The sequence below is a fragment of the Balaenoptera physalus genome (genome assembly GCF_965194825.1).
Source record: "Balaenoptera physalus genome assembly, chromosome: 2".
Taxonomy (NCBI): domain Eukaryota; kingdom Metazoa; phylum Chordata; class Mammalia; order Artiodactyla; family Balaenopteridae; genus Balaenoptera; species Balaenoptera physalus.
Genome location: NC_138883.1, coordinates 55,915,087 through 55,934,530, shown reverse-complemented (window position 1 = coordinate 55,934,530; position 19,444 = coordinate 55,915,087). Strand labels below are relative to the sequence as shown.

General features: G+C 34.7%; 1 long non-coding RNA gene across 1 annotated transcript in view; it reads left to right on the top strand.

The window, feature by feature from the left end:
- Window positions 1-19,444, top strand: part of LOC309656162 — a 177,372-nt gene that overhangs the window by 69,715 nt on the left and 88,213 nt on the right. The gene's annotated exons all lie outside the window — the stretch shown is intronic.

Below are 19,444 nucleotides of genomic sequence, written 5' to 3'. Positions count from 1 at the left end.
ACCCTTGTTACATTTCAAAATCCAGTCAGTAATTATCATTCCTGTTCTGCCTTCACTGATAATTGTTCTGTAACCTCTTCAATTCTCACACAACAATAATATATCACTCTCACTTCTCCAGTACTCCTGCAACTGGAAAATACTTTAATTATTGCATGTGTCTGTCTTTCCTATTAAAATTCCAAATTCCTTGATGACAGGGCCATGCACAATATCTGATATGTAATATATATAACATTTTTAACTGGAGCTAAGACCACATTAATGTTATTTTTATGAAAGCATATTTTCAAATTAATCACTTAGGGAAACAGGACATTGGATTAAATTTTGTAGTTTAAAATTATAAACCATTAATCTAAGAAAATAATATTAGAACATCATGATCACATATAACACTCAGCCTATGATTAAAATAATGAATTTTATTTCTTACTATGAAAAAAGCCACATTGTTTATGATTAACTTCTATTTACCAGACTTATTTACAAACAGAACTGTTTTGCTTCTGATAGTTTGCTCTCTAGAGCTGAACAGTGATTAACAGAAGAGCAAAACCTGTTTAAGAATCTCAGTCCTGATGAACAACTGCCTTTGTTAATCTTAACATTCTTATCCCTTTTGCTGTAAAGAATTTATTCATCTGTACTTATTAGAAATCAGTAGAAAAATTCATTAAAACTAAGACTCTATACAACTCTTTTTGAAAAGATTATCCTCAAAAATATTTTTAAAAGTTATATATGGCTGACTGGTAAAAAGGACAAATCTTAGGTTTTCTTTCAAACTTTATATGCTCGCATGTTTAAATTTTGCAGTTTAATAACTTCAGCCAAGTGGAAGAAGTATGAAGCAGGGGATTTCACTGCTTTTATAATGTAATCAGATTCCAGTTTATCCTGTAAAATATTTCCTGAGCCTCTGTAGTTTGTATTTGAGCACCTTGAGGAAAAGGAAATGAAAATTGTGCTTATTGCACCTCCTTCAATAGCACACAGCAATGCTGAACACATACCTGTCGCTTAATAAATTCTTTCTTAATGAGTATTAGTTACTGTGTCAACTGTGCACACTAGAATTACAGAGCACCGATGAAATTAGAAGGAGCATGTGGCAAGGGACAACATGGGTTAGAGCAGAGATTGCCAAATGACTCTCATAGTCCTTGCTTATGTGAACTAGAAGCATGGGTTCAAGATTTCTAAAACGCTATATTCATGCAGTGACATATACTCATGCCATATACATTTTTATTATATAGGTAATATGTGTATAGAAAGTCTGCATTCAAACGTTCTTAAATGAAAGTATGTACATTATGCAGAAATGGTCTGTCCCCCTCACCTTGCAATTCCTCTGGCGGAAGCAGATTGTAGGTAAGATGATGTTTAGTTTGTCCTTGAAATTATGATATTCCTGCCTAGGGCTGTTTTCAAATACAATATACGAACCATCTAGGAAGCTGCAATTGCTCTAAGGCCGTCCTGCTTTGATTTGGCTCAGTCTCTAATCCACTTTCTTAAGGCTCTTGTGTGCAGATTTGAACCCTTGTGCTCACCCGCTGTCCAACCAGATGCCTTGCTTACTGAAAGCCTCTGGAAGCCTCCGTGTGGTTGTTCTAGCCCCTCTACTCCAAATGGATAAAATGAGACTGATTGAGGGAAAACAAAATACTTAGCACTGAGGCCAGTGTCGAGCAATTGTTCTCATTCACATATAATTTAACTGTACTAACACCAGGTCAAACAAATGAATATCAAACACTCAATTTATTACATACTTTTCAACATATATTATTTTATTTAATATTTTTATAAGAATGTATGGTATAGTAATACATGCTTTTTACAGATATATAGGCTAAGTGTCAATGAAATTAAATAATATGCTTAATATTAGTAGTAAAAAAAGTTGTGTGAACAGGACTAAATTCAAGCTGACCTTAAAGTAAATAGTTAATCTGCCTCACCTCACTATTTTCTTTTTTTTAACGTCTTTATTGGAGTATAATTGCTTTACATTGTTGTGTTAGTTTCTGCTGTATAACAAAGTGAATCAGCTATACGTATACATATATCCCCGTATCCCTCTTGCATCTTCCTCCCACCTTCCCTATCCCACCCATCTAGGTGGTCACAAAGCACTGAGCTGATCTCCGTATGCTATCCAGCTGCTTCCCACTAGCTATCTATTTTATCTTTGGTAGTGTATATATGTCCATGCCTCCTCTCACCTTGTCCCAGCTTACCCTTTCCCATCCCTGTGTCCTAAAGTCCATTCTCTAAGTCTGCATCTTTATTCCTGTCCTGCCCCTAGGTTCTTCAGAACCATTTTTTTTTTTTTTTTTAGATTCCATATATATGTGTTAGCATACAGTATTTGTTTTTCTCTTTCTGACTTACTTCACTCTGTATGACAGATTCTAGGTCCATCCACCTCACTACAAATAACTCAATTTCATCTCTTTTTATGGCTGAGTAATATTCCATTGTATATATGTACCACATCTTCTTTATCCATTCATCTGTCAGTGGACACCCAGGCTGCTTCCATGTCCTGGCTATTGTAAATAGTGCTGCAATGAACATTGTGGTACATGTCTATTTTTGAATTATGGTTTTCTCAGGGTATATGTCCAGTAGTGGGATTGCTGTGTCATATGGTAGTTCAATTTTTAATTTTTTAAGAAACCTCCATACTGTTCTCCATAGTGGCTGCATCAATTTACTTTCCCACCAACAGTGCAAGAGGGTTCCCTTTTCTCCACACCCTCTCCAGCATTTATTTTTTGTAGATTTTTTGATGATGGCCATTCTGACTGGTGTGAGGTGATACATCATTGTAGTTTTGATTTGCATTTCTCTAATGATTAGTGATGTTGAGCATCCTTTCATGTGTTTGTTGGCAATCTGTATATCTTCTTTGGAGAAATATCTATTTAGGTCTTCTATCCATTTTTGGATTGGGTTGTTTATTTTATTGATATTGAGCTGCATGAGCTGCTTGTCAGTTTTGGAGACTAATCCTTTGTCAGTTGCTTCATTTACAAATATTTTCTCTCATTCTGAGGGTTGTGTTATTGTCTTGTTTATGGTTTCCTTGGCTGTACAAAAGCTTTTAAGTTTCATTAGGTCCCATTTGTTTATTTTTGCTTTTATTCTATTTCTCTAGGAGGTGGGTCAAAAAGGATCTTGCTGTGATTTATGTCATAGAGTGTTCTGCCTATGTTTTCCTCTAAGAGTTTTATAGTGTCTGGCCTTACATTTAGGTCTTAATCCATTTTGAGTTTATTTTTTTGTATGGTGTTAGGGAGTGTTATAATTTCATTCTTTTACATGTAGCTGTCCAGCTTTCCCAGCACCACTTATTGAAGAGGCTGTCTTTTTGACATTGTATACTCTTGCCTCCTTTATCAAAGATAAGGTGACTATATGTGCGTGGATTTATCTCTGGGCTTTCTATCCTGTTCCATTGATCTATATTTTTGTTTTTGTGCCAGTACCATACTGTCTTGATTACTGTAGCTTTGTAGAATAGTCTGAAGTCAGGAAGCCTGATTCCTTCAGCTCCATTTTTCTTTCTCAAGATTGCTTTGGCTATTTGGGGTCTTTTGTGTTTCCATACAAATTGTGAAATTTTTTGTTCTAGTTCTGTGAAAAATGCCATTGGTACTTTGATAGGGATTGCATTGAATCTGTAGATTGCTTTGGGTAGTATAGTCATTTTCACAATGCTGATTCTTCCAATCCAAGAACATGGTATATCTCTCCATCTGTTTGTATCATCTTTAATTTCTTTCATCAGTGTCTTATAGTTTTCTCCATACAGGTCTATTGTCTCCTTAGGTAGGTTTATTCCCAGATATTTTATTCTTTTTGTTGCAGTGGTAAATGGGAGTGTTTCCTTAATTTCTCTTTCAGATTTTTCATCATTAGTGTGTAAGAATGCAGGAGATTTCTGTGCATTAGTTTTGTATCCTGCTAATTTACCAGATTCATTGTGTAGCTCTAGTAGTTTTCTGTTAGCGTCTTTAGGATTCTCTATGTAAAGTATCATGTTATCTGCAAACAGTGACAGTTTTACTTGTACTTTTCAAATTTAGATTCCTTTGATTTCTTTTCCTTCTCTGATTGCTGTGGCTAAAACTTCCAAAACTATGTTGAATAATAGTGGTGAGGGTGGGCAACCTTGTCTTGTTCCTGATCTTAGTGGAAATGGTTTCAGTTTTTCACCATTGAGAACAATGTTGGCTGTGGGTTTGTCATACCTGGCCTTTATTATGTTGAGGTAAGTCCCTCTATGCCTACTTTCTAGAGAGTTTTTATCATAAATTGGTGTTGAATTTTGTCAAAAGCTTTTTCTGCAATTATTGAGATTATCATATGGTTTTTATCTTTCAATTTGTTAGTATGGTGTATCACATTGATTGATTTGCGTATATTGAAGAATCCTTGCATTCCTGGGATAAACCCCACTTGATCATGGTGTATGATCCTTTTAATGTGCTGTTGGATTCTGTTTGCTAGTATTTTGTTGAGGATTTTTGCATCTATGTTCATCAGTGATATTGGCCTCTAGTTTTCTTTTTGTGTGCCATCTTTCTCTGGTTTTGGCATCAGTGTGATGGTGGCCTCATAGAATGAGTTTAGGAATGTTCCTCCCTCTGCTATATTTTGGAAGAGTTTGAGAAGGATAGGTGTTAGCTCTTCTCTAAATGTTTGATAGAATTCGCCTGTGAAGCCATCTGGGCCTTGACTTTTTTTTGTTAGAAGACTTTTAATCACAGTTTCAATTTCAGTGCTTGTGATTAGTTTGTTTATATTTTTTTATTTCTTCCTACTTCAGTATCAGAAGGTTTTGGTTTTCTAAGAATTTGTCCATTTCTTCCAGGTTGTCCATTTTATTGTCATATAGTTGCTTGTAGTAATCTCTCATGATCCTTTATATTTCTGCTGTGTCAGTTGTTACTGGTCTGTTTTCATTACTAAGTCTGTTGATTAGAGTCTTCTCCCTTTTCTTCTTGATGAGTCTGGCTAATGGTTTATCAATTTTGTTTATCTTCTCAAAGAACAAGCTTTTAGTTTTATTGATCTTTGCTATCGTTTTCTTCATTTCTTTTTCATTTATTTCTGATCTGATCTTTATGATTTCTTTCCTTCTGCTAGCTTTGGGGGTCTTTTTGTTCTTGTTTTTCTAATTGCTTTATGTGTACGAACACATGGATCCTAAATGATAAGCTACTAAATAACAAAGAGATCACTGAAAAAATCAAAGAGGAAATCAAAAAATACCTGGAAACAAATGACAATGAAAACACGATGATCTAAAACCTATGGGATGCAGCAAAAGCAGTTTTAAGAGGGAAGGTTATAGCAATACCATCCTACCTCTAGAAACAAGAAAAATCTCAAATAAACAACCTCACCGCACTACATTGATCCCACTGATGTGACAGTGGTTTAAAGGTAATTTAAATACTCAAGCTGAACAGATATGCCCTGTGACCCAGCAATCACACTTTTGGGTTACATATGACACAGAAATGTGTACATACATTCACCAAACACATGTACATATATTCATAACAGTATAATTTGCAGTATGAAAAAACTAGAAATAACCTAGATTGACCAATAGAATCAATAAATCATCATATATTCATTCAATGGAATATAATACAATGCAAAAAATTAGTTTATTGGCACTACAACCATATGGGAAAATTGGACAAACCAAATGATATTGAAAGAAGCCATTCAAAAATAAAAAATACAGTATGATACCATTCTTGTAAAGTTCCAAAATAGGCTAAACTAAACTGTGGTGTAGTGGGTGGGCTGCAGCAGGTTGCTGGATTCTGGATGCTACTTCTGTGCTATTTACTGACCCAGGTTATGGTTACATGGATGTATTCACTTTGTGAAAATTCATCAACTTATAATGTGTGCACTTTCCTGTATGCATGTGGAATACTCGTGTAAAATTTACCCCCCACTCCCCCAAAATGGGTAAATACAATAAACAGATATAGGAAGCAGGATATTACGTGAAAGAAAATATATTTCCTCTAATTTTATTATTTTCATATACTCCTAGAAATATAAAATGACAAAGTAAAATAGTAAGTATATAAGTAATTTACATAACATCTGGTTAAGAATTTGTAACATAGTGATTTTTAAATAATATATCACAGATAATAGCTCAAGATTAATGTTTTCTGATCTAAACATAAATGAAGTTTCGTGGGAGCTCCTTATTCTTTTAAATATCCCAAAGATTTTTAGTGGTTAGAGATGACATATATTTTCTTTACTTCCATTCAATTGTCCTACTTCCTTTGAATTAATTAAAATGATAGATGCTTTCACTGTTACATCCTGAGACAAAGATACCATGGAAAACAGCTACAGTCTTTGATTTTTCCCCCAGATAAAAACAAATCAAGTATATAAGTGTCTGTGTATTTAGTACACTTCACTGAAGATTAGCAATATGGAAAGATGAAGTGAAGCATAAATTTAGCCTTCCTTTTTTCTAAAAAAATCTCTCTAACATTTTTGTCAACTGAGATCTCAGCTTTTAAAGGGAAAAGGAAAGGAGGATGGGAAAGAGAGAGAGATGGGGTGGGGGAGCGAGGGAAAAAGGGAGAGAGAGAGAGAGAGAAGAGACAGAAGAGAGAGACAGGAGAGAGAGAGAGAGACACACACACACAGGGAGGGAGAGAGGGAGAGAAAGAAAGAGAGAGAGAGAGAGAAATTGACAGAGAGAGAACCAGTTGATTTTCCTATGCAGAGTATTCCCTCTCTTCCTCTAGGTCTGATCAGATGGACTCCAAAGGAAGAACTCAATCCCACAGTGGAGCTCTTAGCCTCCCTGAGAATAGCTAAAATTCATAAGTATGTACATTTTCTCCTAAAGGATGGTCATCTATTCAGGATCTTACCCATTTTTTTTCTATTCCACTAATGAATATAAGTGAAAGGAAGCAGTAGAAAAATTATTTCTATTAATACAATTAATTATGCATAAACATTAGACGGCAGAAGAAATTATTACCAGTTTTAATTTTAAAAATTCCCATTTGTATTTTTATTAACAGGATACAACAACTTCAACATTAATTTCTAATGGTATATGCCACCATGAGCAAATTCATTTTAGCATTATGATAAAATGAATAGAAATAAATACATACTATATGTTCAAAAGCTATTATTAAAGTATTATAGAGAGAAGAATATTCTTTTCAATTATTCTGAAAAATGTATATGCTTTCATATACTTTTTTTAAAATTAATTAATTTATTTATTTATTTTTGGCTGTGTTGGGTCTTCGTTTCTGTGCGAGGGCTTTCTCTAGTTGCGGCAAGCAGGGGACACTCTTCATCGCGGTGTGTGGGCCTCTCACTATCGCGGCCTCTCTTGCTGCGGAGCACAGGCTCCAGACGCGCAGGCTCAGTAGGTGTGGCTCACGGGCCTAGTTGCTCCGCGGCATGTGGGATCTTCCCAGACCAGGGCTCGAACCCGTGTCCCCTGCATTGGCAGGCAGACTCTCAACCACTGCACCACCAGGGAAGCCCTATGCTTTCATATACTTCTAAGGCTTTGTTTACAGTTGCATATAGGCTTACTCAATTTCTCACCAACAATAGTAAGACAGTAAAAACTACAATTATAGACCATATTTTAAAATGTTTAATCATTATTGTAATGTAGTTCTTATTCTATTCTATGCATAAAATCTTATTTTGAGCAAATGTATGGCATACATACAAGGAAACACTTCTATGTACTTAGCGTTCAGAATTAAACAAATATTACTATAGAAGAGTAACTACTGGGATTTAGCTACACATTTTGGATTCTCCAGCACTTATTTGTAATATTTGTGTTTAGGAGAGGGAAGAGGGCATTTAACATAATTTTTAAAATATAAAATACATTCACATATTACAGAAATTAACAACTACATGATAGTGACTACATATGCACTTAATTTATCAAAACCTAATGATTAACAATACTTTGAGCAAGTTATTCCTTAGTAACAAAAGGATCTTAGAAAATGTTAACACCACTACTATACTCTCAGTTGATTTTGAAAAAGTATCATTATTGTAATTCTATCTGGTTTTTTAACTGCACATATAATTATCACTGTTTAATACAATTGGCATTTATTAAGATTTATTCTTGAATTTACCAATTTATTTTTGCTCCATTTGTTCTGGTATCACGGGCGTCCCTTCTGAGATCACTTTCCTTCTGCCTGAAGGACAGCCTTTCAAATTTCCTTTAATAATTGCAAGCTCTGTATAGGTCTGAAAACATCTTTGGGAGTATAGATTTCTAGGTTGAAACTTTTTTTCTCAGTATCCTGGCTTCCATTGTTGCTGTTTAAAAGTGAGCTATCAGTCTTACTATCACTCCTTGAAGAATATTTTTTCCCTTAGACAGGTTATAGGATTTTCTCTTTGAATTTTTCTTTTACTGTTCAGTTTCACTTTGTCATCCTTAAATGTAAATGTTTTTCTATTTATCTAGCTTGGGATTCATTGGGCTTCTTGAATCTGTGGCTTCTGTCTGTCCCTTAATTCTGGAAAATTCTTACCCATTATCTCTTCAATGTTGCATCTGACACATTCTTGATATTCTTTTACTATGGTTAGGCTTTCTTACTTATTCACCATGTTGCCTAACTTATTTTAAATATTTCCAGTCTGTGTCACTATCTGCTGTATTCTGGATAATTTTACTGCTCTATTTTTCAGGTCCTTTGTTGCATTATGAACTGTACTTAATCAGCTTGTAAACCCATTTACTCAGTTTTTCTTTTAGATTACTCCATATTTAATTTATTCAATTTCTCTTTCCTTTTTTCCCCCCCAAAATCAGATAGGTCACTGTATATAGTGTCTATTTTCTATAGAAGTTTTGAAGACTAGAAATATTAAAGTAAGAAGAGCTATTTTGTGTGTCTGATATTTATTATATTTAAGGCTTCGTAGGTCTATGTTTGCTATCTGTTTTTAAAAGCTGATTATCACTCATGGTGCTTTTTCCTTGGGTACCCTTTTTTTTTTTATTCTAAGCTTCAGGTTTTTCTTGAAAAAATTTTATTAAACTACTTTGAGCCCTAGGATGAAGTTTTATTTCTCCAGAGAGAAACAACTTGCTTGGAGCATTTTTATTCCTTTTTAGCAAGATGGTTTGTCTGAATAAACTAGTCAGCCATAATATTGGAAATGAAAGTCCTCATGTCGTCAATTACTATATCTTTAACACATAAATAAAATTTAACCTAAAAATGTATGTTGCTTTAGTGAGTACATCTTTAGCTAATGTTCAAGTTTTAGTACTAATTTGTTTTCTCTTAGGGACATAATAGAAAGACTTATTTGTAGCTTTTCTTTATTTTCTCTCTTACTCTTTTTAATTTGTTTTCTTCTATTTCTGTTCTTTAGGACAGAATTTTTCATGTTCTCCTTATCTGAACACATATTCTATGTTTTGAAAAAAACTTACTTTCTTAAAACAGCTTTATTGAGGTATAAATGATATTTTTAAAAAACTGAACGTATTTATTGAATACAATTTGGTGAGTTTGGGGATATGATGAATATGTTTATTGCCTTGACTGGATGTCTGAGAAGTTTTACTCTTCATTTTCACATTTCACAGTCTTTCTTTTGTGATTGCTCAGAAGCTAAGTTAGTCCACTGTGGGTCTCGGTAAAAAGGTTCTGAGGCAAAACCACAAATACCTATTTAATTTCTAGGGAAACTGAAACATTCGGCTTTTGTAGAAAAGATTAAAAACAAAAACAACAACTTGAGGCAGCATAACTAAATGAATAAAAGAGAAAAAGTTTAAAGATGAACAATGCCTCTCTTTTCTTTTTTGAATTTATAAAGCTAAATGCTGATGCTTAAGGATGGAGATGCAAATTTAGTCGGAACTTTGATCACAGTTTTGAACATATTTTCTAACCAGTTTAATGGATTTAAATGTTTTTAGCAGTATGTCTCTATAATGTTTCATTTCACTTTAAAAGCCCATAAATATATCATTAGATCTGAACAATTTATCACTAGTATCTTTCAGGAAAGTCATATAGGAAGTGAATGGAGGAAACAATGAGGACAAGTTTGAAAATATTTTTTCCTTGTATGGTAAGCAGGTGAGGTAAAGGAGAATGGAGAAGGAAGAGTTGTTAAGGCATCTAGCCCTTATTATATGCTCATAAAAATAATGTCTCCACTGATAAAAGCTTCAAAGAAAATGCAAGTAAGTATTTTGGCAAGGTCTCCATAATTAAGGAGGGAGTGTGAAATAATAGAAAGATTTCTGCTACTTCTCTGCTTGGTGATCCTGGACAGGTTAATTGTTTCAACCTCAGTTTCTTCCTGTGTAAAAGGGGAGTGATAATATTGACTTTTTCATACTACTAGAAATATCTAAAATAATGCATGTAAAATACTATATGCATACTAGGGATTGGAGAGTGTGTACCTCCTGTTATTAACGTTGATTTTCTTGTGATTAATTTGATCCTCCTGCATTTCATATGTGTATATCTCACAGCTAAAATTATATTAATTCTGTTCTCTTTCATTCAAACAATTATTTAGTCGGTACAGTGGGTTGCATTGTGCTAGTCACTCTAGAGCAGGCAGGAGGCTAAAGAGTCAGTGCAAGGGATCTGTAATTCATACAAGAAAAACATTTTTTTCTGGAGACTGAATAAATAACATCATCCACATATAAGTACTACTGTTTTCCAATGCATGTGGTTGTGATTAATAAAGATGATTAAAGACATTTTTAAGGAGAGGGCTCTTTATTTATCCTTTGTTTTTTTTTTTTTAGAAATTCATGTTCTTTTACTTATTTATTTATTTATTTATGACTGTGTTGAGTCTTCATTTCTGTGCGAGGGCTTTCTCTAGTTGTGGCAAGTGGGGACCACTCTTCATCGCGGTGCGCGGACCTCTCACCATCGCGGCCTCTCTTGTTGCGGAGCACAGGCTCCAGATGCGCAGGCTCAGTAATTGTGGCTCACGGGCCCAGTTGCTCCGTGGCATGTGGGATCTTCCCAGACCAGGGCTCGAACCCGCGTCCCCTGCATTGGCAGGCAGATTCTCAACCACTGCACCACCAGGGAAGCCCTATTCTTTGTTTTAAAATGATTACTAGAGATGAACACATGCTGGCTGAGAAGAGTTGGATGTATAAGCATATATAAATGAATATATGTTCACATGAGCAAAAAAGGGGATAAGCACAGGGAAGGAAGCTGATTAGTTACAGTAACTAATCATTACTAATCATGCAGTAAGAACATTTAACAAATATTAATTGAGCACTTTGAACCAGGCACAGAACTAAGTTCTGTTCCAAGTTAGGATTATAAATACTTAACAGGTAAACATGATTATGTGTGATTCTCTGATAGGAAGAAGAGAAGAAGTGTTGTACAGCTCCTATCTTTAGTTCCCTGCAGTGTTTCCTCAGATAGTTCAATCAGGCCAGAACAATGTATCTATCCATCCAGGCCAAAGTCCATGATATGGGCTAGCGCATGTTTGTAGCCCAGAAATTGTGTGTTAATAGCAATCATCCTCAGAGTTTCCACTTGTCTTCACACACTGCTTATCACAGGGAGGTGAAAATCAAAACAAGAAACTGTTTTTTATACATCAGTGAATTTATTTAATTGTTTTTGAAAAATTTTACTAGTGAAACTGCTGTCTTTAGGCACTAAAATAGCATTTTTTAAAACAAGATTTGTGAATCAGTATCTTATTTTTCAAGGAATTCTAATTTGCTAAAATATAGTTTATAAACTCTTCAGCAATCTTTTCCTTTGAGACTAAGGAAACTATACACGCGTAGATTTTTCCCTGACTCATTACGCCTACAAATCATATCTAATCTTGGTCGTCAACTCTACTCAAGTTCCAATGTCTTCTTGCAATTATTTAAGTCTTTTATTGAAAGATCTAAATTGTGGACGTAAGCCCCAATCTTGGCTGATTTATTGCCATTAAACTTATTATATATTGAGTTATATAGATTTAGATGTGAAAATCCAGGGTAATTTTATTTGAAAGAAATACTATAGCTTCTCCCAAATTTCTTGTTTTTATATGACTATTCAGATGAGAATATTATCCAAATTGAGACATGTAATACATCTGTCAGTTTTGCATAAAATTTATTTAGAAAAACAATGAAGATATGTAACAGAATTAATATTTTTAGCTTTTTTTAAACTACATTTCCACCTCTGTCTGAAAAGAATAAAATCTATCATTCTTCATTCTCAACCCCTTCCTCACTATCTAAATCTCCATGCTCTCATTTTTTAATTTTAAAGAATGGATAAAAATTAACTATGGTGATACTTACAATTCAGATGGATTCATAAGGAAAGTATATCTTAATAAAATTTCACTTGGTTTCTAAAGCATTATAGTGAAAATACTGATTTTCACTGATAATTTCTATTTGTCACAAATGATTTGAAAAAAAAAAAGTCAGTTAATGATCAGGTAATTCTATAATTAATAAAAACTTTTAACCCAATCTTTTTGAAGAAGTAATAATTTACAAAATCCTAAACAACTACACAGAAGTCATACACATTCATACTCTGAATATTATGTGGTCATGTTATTTATGTCCTTATGAGACATAATTTTTTTGCAAATTTTTTGTTTGTTTTGTTGTTTTTTTACCTCTGGTGAGTTTTTTTTTACAAAGTTGCCTTGGGTATTTTTTTTTTTTTAATTTTTGGCTGTGTTGGGTCTTCGTTTCTGTGTGAGGGCTTTCTCCAGTTGCGGTGAGCAGGGGCCACTCTTCATTGCGGTGTGCGGGCCTCTCACTGTCGTGGCCTCTTTTGTTGTGGAGCACAGGCTCCAGACGCGCAGGCTCAGTAGGTGTGGCTCACGGGCCTAGTTGCTCCGTGGCATGTGGGATCTTCCCAGACCAGGGCTCGAACCCGTGTCCCCTGCATTGGCAGGCAGACTCTCAACCACTGTGCCACCAGGGAAGCCCGAGTTTTTTTTTTTAATAAATTTATTTATTCATTTATTTAATTTTTGGCTGCATTGGGTCTTCGCTGCTGCACGCAGGTTATCTCTAGTTGCTGAGAGCGGGGGCTACTCTTTGTTGTGGTGCGCCGGATTCTCATTGCGGTGGCTTCTCTTGTTGTGGAGAGCGGGCTCTAGGTGCGCAGGCTTCAGCAGTTGTGGTGCACGGGCTTAGTTGCTCGGCAGCATGTGGGATCTTCCCGGACCAGGACTCAAACCTGTGTCCCCTGCATTGGCAGGTGGATTCTTAACCACTGCAGCACCAGGGAAACCCCCCTCTGGTGAGTTTTTAAACATTTTAAATTTCTTAATTTTCTTTCCCTTTGAAATTGAATATATATTTTTCATAATTGATTTAAAATGCTTTTGTAGTTTCTCTTATGAATCATTTCCTAAGTATTCATAAATAGTGCATGAGAGAGTGGCATGAACATATATACACTACCAAATGTAAAATAGATAGCTAGTGGGAAGCAGCTGGATAGCATACGGAGATCAGCTCAGTGCTTTGTGACCACCTAGAGATGTGGGATAGGGAAGGTGGGAGGGAGATGCAAGAGGGAGGAGATATGGGGATATATGTATACATATAGCTGATTCACTTTGTTTTACAGCAGAAACTAACACAACACTGTAAAGCAGTTATACTCCAATAAAGATGTTAGAAAAAAAAAAAAGATTAAATGAATTCATGCATGTAAAGGTCTTAGAAGAATGTCTAACACATAAGTTCTATGGAAGCTTTACTTCTTTTTTATTATTAAGAATAATAATAAATAAACAATGACTGTTTCAGTCATTGTTCTAAGAGTTAAAAAAATAAATGAAATAGTGCCTGAAGTACTTAAGCTGTAGGGCAATGACTCAAAAACAAACAAAAAAAGATAAGCCTTTCTTAGCAAAACAAGGGAAAAAAATGACAGGAAATCTACTGGTCAAAGAGAAAAACAGGTTCTTAAAGTCCAATCAAAGAGCATTTAGATGTGAAGGAAGTTGTAATCAACAGTATTAATACATCAAAAAAGTAATATATTACGGTAACAAGGATGGTCAATTGAGATACCTAGAAAATGAATGATGAGAGAGCAACAGTTTGACACTATTTATTCAATGTATCCCCCATCCAGTTTTGAGGGATGCTAGTATTATGAACACTCTATTCTGGGAGGTGATCTCTGCTATGTGACACAAAGTGTTCACTGTACCTGTGATAATCTCACCTCCTTTCGCTCAGACATGTTCACCAAAACAACTTTCTGATTTTTTATTCCAGTTTTTTTTAGGTTTTACAATTTTAGAAATGAAGTGCCCTGGATAGAGGGCAGGAAAATTTCAGTAATTATAAAGGAATGATCTAGTGAAATGTTGGTATATTGACCATATAGCTTATTCATCATTCTTTTATAATTTTAAGAATTTAAGGACTTCCCTGGTAGTCCAGTGTTTAAGACTTCATTCTTCCACTGCAGGAGGCATGGGTTCCATCCCTGGTCTGGGAACTAAAATCCTGCATACCATGCAGCGTGGCCAAAAACAAAAAGGAATGTAGTTAAATACAACCAGTCCACCCCTGTTGGCATTCAAGTGGAGTTAAGAAGCTTAATTGAGTTTTTGCACATACATGGTAAGAATAGAACTGAGACACATGGTTAATTACTTCTACCCTAATAGGCCTTGCCCTAGATGCCAGCTAATTCTTCATTCACGCCTATATCTAGAGCATATATATGTTATGGGCTCTAGAGTATCTTTTTATTTATTGCAATCCTGTATGCCAAAAATAAAATATTTGGGGATTCTGGAAGGTGTAAGTTAGAACTGGAACAGTGTTATGAAGCTCATAGCAGTCATTAACAAGCCTATTGAAAATCACTCTGTATAACTGAGAAGGGTGGGGAATACAAATAAATCCCAAGGTATTTATATCTTGGTGGCGGGGTGGGGGTGTGGTGAATTTCAGAAACTCTCCTATTCATTGTAAATAAAATTAATCAAATAACAATTCAAAACAATAATATGAGAGGTGTCTCAAAGCAGTAGATGGTCAAATACCAATTAATGATTAATGTCATGGGACTTCAGAGCAGAAGGAGATTACATTTTATGGTGGTGATCAAAAGCAGGGTAAGATAAATTGGGTTTTAGAGAGGAAAAGTAGAGAATTTGTAGGACCGGGACAAGATACAAATTGATATTCAACCAGGACAAAGAAGACAGATTCTGATCTGTTTCTAAACAACGCAAACTATAACCTGTGCTAAAGGATTCACTCCCAAATGGGACACAGTGCCAAATAAATAGTCCATCTCCCTTTCTGTATCAATTTTATGATTGTGAGAGATCTTGCAGAAAGTCCTCTTCTGTGAAGTCCAGTTCTCCAAAATATTTCAATTTCCTTTCAATTTGGAAAGTATAAATCTTACATCAGCTATGGGGTACAATCTCCTGTGTATACCATGTCACCCCAGCTCCCAATAAAAATATGCTTTATTATCTAAATATACTAACCCGCCCTAATGTTTTAAGTATTCTCAACTGATTCTAAGTTTTGTTTGTTTCGTTTTAATGAGGAAACTGCATTTATCTATTTATCTTTTAAACACTGAAGATAGATGACAGTTTGGGGGGGGTGTTAATTGCTGTAAGAACATTTAACATGCGACGTATCCTCTTAACAAAATTTTAAGTGCACAATACAGTATTGTTAATTACCTGCACAGTGTTGGACAGCAGGTCTCTAAAACTTACTCATTTTGCATAACAGAAACTATACCCATTGAACAGCAACTTTCATTTTCCCCTCCCCCCAGTCTCTGGTAACCATTCTACTCCCTGTTTCTATAAACTTCGCTATTTTAGATATCTCGTATAAGTGGAATCATGTACTGTTCTTCGGTGTTCTTCTGTGACTGGCTTTAGCAATAGTCAGGAAAAGTACTATACTATTTGATGAACTGGGCCTCTAACTGGCTGAGCCAAAATTTTTTGGAGGGAATCTTTCTCTACAGTACAGGAATACACCTCAAGACCCAATGAATAAGCATGAAATTTTAAACAGAATTTTTAATTCTTTCTATCCTCACCACTATCTTTTATTATTTTCAGAATTTTCACTGAACTGGCCAGACTTTTTATTTAACTAGAAACGTGCTGTCTATGTTTTGGCTACAACAGCAAGTATTTAAGCACAACCATGTTTTTTGTTTTGTTTTTACATTTCTGTGTATTTTGAGTAGAAAGAGGTAAGAAGAAGAAGTGCTGTTCTGTCCCCCAAAACAGCCAATTGCTTAATTTTATGTCTCTGTCTACTGTATTGTATGAGAGATAATCCAGGGCTCTTTGATTCCCTCAAGTCTTTGCTGCTACTAATACTCTATGATAGGAGGTGACTCTGACAAAAATATTGTTTGCCATAGCTTGTTTCACTAACACCAAAAAATACCTGTAAACATGTGAAAACAAACTTTGAAGTCCTGAGATGCCACATATTTCTATAAAAATATTCTTTCTTAACATTTAAACTTAATTTTCCAAGATGATTTATTTATGTATCCCCAGGTTGCTTATGTTAAATTATCAAATAGCCAACCTTGAATTTAACAAAAAAGGAGCAATTCTCTATGACCTAATTGGTACAGCAAGTGTATTTAGAATCCTTTGCTTAGATATAGAGTTACCCCTTTGCCAGTGGCAATAACCATGGAGTAGAATATTTCAGCACCTTGAGTGACATTGTGATATCTCCTCCTCTATCTGCTTTGGCTATATGTTAAGAGATTAAAAATTCTGAGAAAAAAGAAAAAGTTTAAAAGTTGGCAGCCCCTGGCAATATTCATTAAAGAGCACGGCACAGAAGTTGAAAAGCTCATCTTGGAACTACAGTCAGCATTAACACAACAGGGCTTCAGCACTTTACCAGAAAATGCGACACCTCTAGGCATTCTTTGAATTCTGATTGCCAGCCAAAGCAGAGCACCAAAGGCCAGAAAGAGTAAGAAAAATTGATCTTCTGTCAGCAACCTAAATGACCCCATAATCTTTCCCTACTTGAAAACTGTTAGTAAGCTGTGAAAAGACTTGGGAGAAGGAAATTTGGTAGAAACATCTTTCCTGAGATCCTTCCAAGATACTCACTATTCTCAAATATCTTAGAGAATCGTGTACCCACGGATGCTTAGGGAAAATGATAAGAAACAGAATACTTTATGTTTGCAATGTAAGAGGTACTATGCTGAGCACCTTAAATGGATAATTCTATTTAGTTCTTAAAACAACACTATGAGGTAGATACTATTATTTCCCCCATTTTACAAGTGATGAAACTGAGGTGAAATGAAATTAAGTAACTTGCTCAAGACTACATCACTAGTAGATGAAAGAAGTGAGGCTCAAACCAAGTAGTCTAATGCCAAATCTTGTTTACCTAACTACTATAATACATTGCCTCAAAATAACATCAAAATATAAAAATTCAAACTCTTATCTCTCCTATGCCAAAGAGAGGCTACTCCTTTCCTATAAATATACCCCAAAATGACTATGAAAAAACTAAGAGTTGAAAAGGGTCAATCATTTGACAACATAACAAGCGACTAATTATGTGAAATCCCCTTTGCTCAAGAATATCATTTAATCTTTGGTACTCTCTATAACCATGTAATTTCTTTCCCACAAATATCTTTCTAACTATCTCTTTTCATTGTCCTTCACCAATATGAAGAGGCTTTTCTTATTATTACTGTATTTCTCCTCAAACAGAGAATCCTTGAAGATAGTTATGCTCCTATATTTTAGAAAGACTAGGTTTATTAAGCAGATCTTGTACATTTTCTAAGTATAACACTTGACACCATGCCGTTGATGAGGTAAGTAAGGAATCCATTTGCTCTGCCAGAAGCTTCATTAATTCTTGTAAAAAGTGGCAGAAGTTCAATAATACACGGAGGCATTCTAAAGTTCTACCAGGAGATAAATATAAATACTGGATTGCATAGTTATGCTCAACCAAATGGGTTAGAACTGAAAAAAATATTTATGACACTACACCTTAGGCTAGGATTTTTAAAGATTCATACAGACATAAAATATATCTATGGAATAATTATTTTCTCATTAATTTTCATATTTCATTTTAGATATCTTTTTAATGATAGTGAATAAAATTAACTCATTGTTTGAATTGGATTTTACATATGTATTTTACCAGAATCACTTTTATTATGCAAATTATTTTCTTTTAAAAAAAGTATCAATGATTTAGCCTGACTCCCTTTACAAACCTATTTTAAATTTATCAAGGATTTGTAATTCAAAAGAGCAAGTATTTAGGTCATTGCTAAGCACATGAACAGCAGCATTATCTTGCCACCAAGTGGTAGTTTCTGAATTGCATTGTCAGAGTTTGTTGTAATTTCACAAATATGTCTTTTATATCATCTTTAATATTTGCTAAGAAATCATCAAACCCATTGTGAAGGTGAAATTAGCAGTAGCTAATGATATACGCTTTTCCAAAAATATTCATATTTAAGGTGTTTATGATAAAAGGACTTGATATTTGTTCTTCCCAGTTTGTTGGATTGATTCAAATTCCATCAAGTTTTAAAGTACCCAAGATAAACAGAAGGTGATTAGATAGAAGTACTCTAAGAGCTTCATTAAGGACTTTGAATTTGAAGGCATGGTATCATCCTTTAATCTCTGTTAAGGATTTAATACTGTCCTTCCAAAAGGTATGGTGAAGCCTTAACCCCCCCAGTACCTCAGAATATGACCTTATTTGGAAATAGAGTCATTGCAGATCAAATTCGTTAAAATGAGGTCATATTGGAATAGAGAGATCCCCTAATCCAGTATGACTGGCGTCCTTACAAGAAGAGGGGAATTTGGATTAGATGGATACACCTTCAAACCATGGAATAGCAAGGATTGCTCGTTTCAGAGAACCCTAATGACATTGTGATTTTGGACTTCTAACCTCCAGATCTGTGAGACTGCAAATTTCTGTTACTTTAAGCCACCTAGTTTGTGGTACCTTGTTATAGCAACCTCAGAAAACTAATGCAATTTCCCTTTCAAATTTAAAATATTTGTGCTAGATAACTAGTTAGAAACTGATGCTGAGAAGGCAAATATTTATAGAAATGCTTAGTCTTAACTGAGTTCCTCAAACAAGAAACATTTTTACTGAATTCTTAGTTCGTGCATTGTTATCAAGGGATAAAAATCAATACAGTTTCAGAGAAGTGAATGTCAAGGTAGAACTGAGAGTGAACAAAAAACAAAAAAACAAAACAACTGGGGTGACTAATTTGCTTTATCCAAAAGAAAAACTTCTTATATCTTT